The sequence below is a fragment of the Amblyomma maculatum genome, chromosome 10, assembly GCF_055883805.1.
Source record: "Amblyomma maculatum isolate TAMU_Amacu chromosome 10, ASM5588380v1, whole genome shotgun sequence".
Classification (NCBI taxonomy): Eukaryota; Metazoa; Arthropoda; class Arachnida; order Ixodida; family Ixodidae; genus Amblyomma; species Amblyomma maculatum.
The window spans coordinates 159,728,368-159,734,367 of NC_139353.1; the positions used below are offsets into that span (position 1 = coordinate 159,728,368).

At 46.0% G+C, this 6,000-nt stretch overlaps 1 non-coding gene across 1 annotated transcript; it reads right to left on the reverse strand.

Annotated features, from left to right (window-relative positions):
• Positions 1 to 5,692: 5,692 nt before the first annotated feature.
• TRNAS-CGA (transfer RNA serine (anticodon CGA)) lies at positions 5,693 to 5,765 on the reverse strand. The gene has a single exon. It is a non-coding gene; the product is annotated as a tRNA-Ser (tRNA).
• Positions 5,766 to 6,000: the final 235 nt, after the last annotated feature.

Below are 6,000 nucleotides of genomic sequence, written 5' to 3' on the forward strand. Positions count from 1 at the left end.
GCTTTAGATATTACCTCTGATTACGCTTCTTCTATTGGCCTTCAGCTTTCCGTGTGTAAAACTACATACGCGGGTGTCGCCAAACGCTGGGGACGCCGTAAACTTACTGCAAATCCAATTCATCTCTGTCAATCAGGCACCCCAATACAAGAAAGTTCGAGCGTAAAATTTCTGGCTTTAATGATTCACCAACCAGGGGCAGCGACTGCTTGGCTCTCTCAGGCAAAAAAGCAAGCCATTCTGACTATGTATTTGATTAGAAGAATTGCTCCTAAAACAGTTTGCGCTGGCTCGCCTGCTGTACACCACTTGGTGAGGGCGGTTCTGCATCCACGCATTGTTTATCAAGCCCAGTTCCAGCATCTTCCACGAGTACAGTGGGATTGCCTCGAAACCGTCAACCGAGAAGCTATAACAACCATCACATGTCTTCCACTAATCATTCCGGCCGTAGCATTACAAGAGAACGCGCAGCTCAACAAAATTGATGAGTTGGTGCAGCAGCGCCTTGATGCTCGCCGACTTAAGTCCTCTTTATCACATTCCACGCAAGCACTAAGGGCGTATGAAGCTTTACATATTATTCTTCAGCCACCTTCGCCAGTTCTCCCTCCCTGGAAGTTTGTATAGTGAGGCGACACCAAGCCAACTTATAACCGGAGACCAATGTCACGCAACTTGGCATCGTCCCTTCGCCAGAGATTTAAAGAGCAAGATAATCACGTACCTCAAGGATTGATTGTAGTTCAGTAGTGTTAGTTGCTGGGCTAGTTGGTATTCTAGATTTAAGGACATAGTTTTCAGCGCAAAGGCACGCGGCCAAAGGAAAGAAGAAGGAAGAATATAGGGCGAACACAGCGCTGACTCACAACTGTTTATTTTTCGACGCACACAAGAGTTATATACAACCAGACCCGCAGGCGCATACCGTGCCATAAACAAAACGAAACGCATCACACCTTTATCTCAAGAACTTAGAAAGGAAAATATTTTCTGCGTTGTACAAAACAACTGAGGTATCGCTAACATAACCTGACCCAGCCCTCTGAATATAATATGCTTCTATCGTTTCACGGGTGGTTGTTCATTTGCTTTTGCTTAAAATCCGGACTCCAGAAAACAGCGGTGTACAATCCTTGCATGCAGCGCAGTGCACGTCAAGGTTAGCACCTTCCTTGTTCTTTAGATCTCTTGCGTGCTCTCTGAGCCGGTCGTTGATGCAACACTTTGTTTGCCCGATGTACGATCTGCCACACGTCAGGGGCATTTTATACACTACGCCAGTGGCACTTTCCGCGAAGCGGTTCCCATGCCTCTTTTTTGCACCCGGCCTTTTTATTATCCCCGGTGATGCGTCGGGCCATTTGGCCTAGCTTCTTAGGGGCTGAAAGGACCAATGGCACGTTGTGCCTGTTTGCCACTTTCTTAGGCCATGGGATATTTTGTGCACGTATGGCATCACTTCATGCCTTACTTTAGCCTGCGGAGGGATTATAGCCTCCTTCACAGCTCTGGGCTTCAACTTCTTCAAGAGCGTTTCTGCATTGGTAGCACAATGGCCGGTTGTTTCGCGTTCGTCATACGTGTACCTTACGGATGGCGGGTCTGAATTCCTGTTTTTTGACGGGCACAGCTGGGACTTGGTACTGCACAGGAGGTAAAGTAGCAACAGGAGGAATAGCTTGTGGCACAGGCGCAGGTTTTTTTAATACCTCGCTGTAAGTCATCATGTAGGGCTCCGGTTGCGGGGCTACTGGAGGTGGCTGCACCACTCGCCGTATTTCATCCCGGACCACGTCCGCTACTGCAGCTAAGCCTGCCTGGAGAGCTTCGAAGCGTAGAGTCTGGAGCTCTTCACGCACAATGTTCCGCACAAACTCTCGAAGTTCCTCAGCGGGCAGTGACTTAGACTGGCAGTGATTAGCGGTTTGCTACAGAAGTAAGTCGGCAGTACTGCACGCTCCGCTCTTGCAAGGAACGCCCCATACCCGTTGCCTCTTTCGTAAATTCCGCCCCAGTTGTCGGTGGGTTGCGGATATTTCCGGCAAACAACTGTTCCTTTACACCCCGCATTAGGTGGCGCACCTTCTTGGCCTCGGGCATAGCTGGATCAGCCCGATTGAAGTCGCGTCATGTCTTCAATGAACATGGCAACACTTTCATTTTGCTGCTGCGATCTTGAGTGCTGGGCGAGCTCGGCTCTCTCTTTCCTCTCGTCGGTACGAAATGTCGCCAACAACTCTCGGCGAAAAGCTTCTCAGGTGGTAAAATAAGTTATGTGATTCTCATTCATAATTGTAAAACAGCGCATAAAACGGTAGACAACAACAAGAAAGACACGGGACCGCGTTCTGGCCGAATCCAGCAATGCGAAGTAGACGTTTTGTAGCTTGCGCTCACCGTCCCACTGGTTGGAGCCCGCCACACAGTCTTCTGTGTGGCCAACCAGTCTTCAACGTCATCGAACCTATTACCATGGAACGAAGGTGGCGACCGAGGTGTGTGTAGGACAGACGGCGGCACCGCTCCAGCCTGCGGAGGAGGATGGCTACCAGAAGTAAACGTCATGGCTCTTGGGGGTGTTTTCACGCCGCTGACCTCGGACTGTAGGCCTTACGGACGACGACTCACCTTGTGGATAGGTTTTGTGCAAAGGCACTCGGAACTGGCTTAAAAGGTGCCTTCGAAGTCAGCGTATACCCCATGCAAAAATATCCTATGGTCAGCTATAGAAAATCCTTTGTATGGTCGGCTATAGAAATTTGGCCCAAATATCTATAGCCGCTTCCATGGCTGTCTTTATGTTTTTCTATAGTCAGTTTTATAGAAGTCTGTAACATGTTCTATGGACTTATGGCTCCCTATTTACTGCAGTCTTTAGCATTTTTTATGGTCAAGTATAAATGTTTATGGTCAGCTATAGAAAATCCTTTGTATGGTCGGCTACAGATATTTGGCCCAAAACGCTATAGCCGTTCCTATGGTAGTCTTTAGGTTTTTCTATAGTCTATTCTATGGAAGTCTTTAACCGATTATATAAACTTATGGCTCCCTATGCACTGCAGTCTTTAGCATTTTTTATGGTCGCATACAAACGTTTATGGCCAGCCAAAGAGAATCCAGTGTATCGTCGGCTATAAATATTTTGCCCAAAAAAGCTATAGCTTGCTATAGAAGTCTATAACCTATGGACCTAGAATTTTCTATGGTCAGCTATAGAAAGTTCGCGCGCGCGCGCGCGTGTGTGTGTGTGTGCTTGTGTATGTATGTGCGTGTGTGTGTGTGTGAATGCGCAAGTGTGTATGTGCATGTGTGTCATGCTTATATCTTCGGACTTATTTTCAATTCGATGAATAAATAACTGAAAATTGGCTAGCAGTCCCCACGACTGAAACCCTCATGGGTCGGAGGTACTCACTGCAGGCGTACCTCGATGCGACGACAGTGCTCCCACCAGTTATGCAAAGATTGTGACGAAATCCATTTGTCGTACGGCGTTGTAATTGATGACATACGGTTTCTCGTTGCATACAGCACACAACTCTTAATCAAGCTAGAGTACAAGTCGCGCGAGGGATTCGAACCGACGATATATGTACTTTCATATAAGGGTGTACGCCTACTGGTCTATAGCTTTTGGTATATACAATATTCTATAGCCAGCTATAACGGGTTATATGACTTGCAGTCTGTAGCTTTAGAAGCATTGACATTTCTATAGACGGCTAAAGATAACTGCATGGCTACTAGTCTATAGCTTCAAGAGCATGCACTATTCTATAGCCAGTTAAAGCAGCTTATATGACTTGCAGTCTGTAGCTTTAGAGGCATTAACATTTATAAAGACAGCTAAAGATACCTGTATGACTACAAGTCTATAGCTTCAGGAGCATAGACTTTTCCATAGCCAGCTAAAGCAGCTTATATGGCTATCAGTCTGTAGCTTTAGAGCCATTTAAATTTCTATAGACAGCAAAACATAACTGTATGACTAATAGTATATAGCTTTAGGAGCATACACTGTTCCATAGCCAGCTAATCAGCTTATATGGCTTGTAGTCTGTAGATTTAGAAACATTCACATTTCTATAGGCCGCTAAAGGTAACTGTATGACTAGTAGTCTATAGCTTCAGGAACATACACTTTTATATAACCAGCTAAAGCAGCTTATATGACTTGTAGTCTGTAGCTTTAGAGGCATTCAAATTTCTATAGATATCTAAAGATATCGGTATTACTAATATTCTATAGCTTCAGGAGCATAAACTTTTCTATAGCTTGCTAAAACTGATTCTATGGCTTGCAGTCTATAGCTTTATAGCAATTCAAATTTCTATAGACAGCTAAAGATAACTGAATGACTAATAATCTATAGCTCCCGGATCATAAACGTTTCTATGGCTTGCTAAAACTGATTCTATGGCTGGCAGTCTGTAGCTTTAGAGCCATTCAAATTTCTATAGACAGCTAAAGATAACTGTATGACTAATAGTCTATAGGCAGATCAATTAAGGGGAAATGAGGGTACTCGTTATAATACATGAAGGAAAGAAGCCAACAGTCGGCGAGGCCAAGGAAAGCGTTGGGGATGGTACTTTGTCATTTTTTTTATTGTTTACTTGGATAAGCACGGAAATTAGTAAGGTAATCTGTTTAGGGGAAAGATAATTAAACAGAAAGTAGAAGAAAAACAACGTGCCGATGGTGGGAACCGAACCCACGACCTCCGAATATCGCGTCCGGTGCTCTTCCAACTGAGCTACGTCGGCCGCTGTCCCCCCTGCTACTTGCTTGGGTATTTATGTTGTCTGTATACAAACCTTGAGAGTGTTCACCAGCGCCACCTTCAGCCATAGCGGCGGACGTGGAACGTCCTTTGTTACCGCCAGCGTCACGTAGAACGTGATCAAGAGCGAGGGAGAAAGCTGTGCAAGAACCATCTTACGCTACCTATGGCTTCAAGACTGCCAGAACCGAGACCCCCGTAAGCTACAGGCAGATCAATTAAGGGGAAATGAGGGTACTCGTTATAATACATGAAGGAAAGAAGCCAACAGTCGGCGAGGCCAAGGAAAGTGTTGGGGATGGTACTTTGTCTTTTTTTTTTATTGTTTACTTGGATAAGCACGGAAATTAGTAATGTAATCTGTTTAGGGCAAAGATAATTAAACACAAAGTAGAAGAAAAAACAACGTGCCGATGGTGGGAACCGAACCCACGACCTCCGAATATCGCGTCCGGTGATCTTCCAACTGAGCTACATCGGCCGCTGTCCAGCCTGCTACTTGCTTGGGTTTTTAATGTTGTCTGTATACGAACCTTGAGAGTGTTCACCAGCGCCACCCTCAGCCATAGCGGCGGACGTGGAACGTCCTTTGTTACCGCCAGCGTCACGTAGAACGTGATCAAGAGCGAGGGCGAAAGCTGTGCAAGAATCCTCTTAAGCTACCTATGGCTTCAAGACTGCCAGAACCGAGATCCCCGTAAGCTACAAGCAGATCAATTAAGGGGAAATGGGGGTACTCGTTATAATACATGAAGGAAAGAAGCCAACAGTCGGCGGGGCCAAGGAAAGCGTTGGGGATGGTACTTTGTCTTTTTTTTATTGTTTACTTGGATAAGCACGGAAATTAGTAATGTAATCTGTTTAGGGGAAAGATAGTTAATCACAAAGTAGAAGAAAAAACAACGTGCCGATGGTGGGAATCGAACCCACGACCTCCGAATATCGCGTCCGGTGCTCTTCCAACTGAGCTACATCGGCCGCTGTCCCCCCTGCTACTTGCTTGGGTATTTATGTTGTCTGTATACGAACCTTGAGAGTGTTCACCAGCGCCACCCTCAGCCATAGCGGCGGACGTGGAACGTCCTTTGTTACCGCCAGCGTCACGTAGAACGTGATCAAGAGCGAGGGCGAAAGCTGTGCAAGAACCCTCTTACGCTACCTATGGCTTCAAGACTGCCAGAACCGAGACCCCCGTAAGCTACAAGCAGATCAA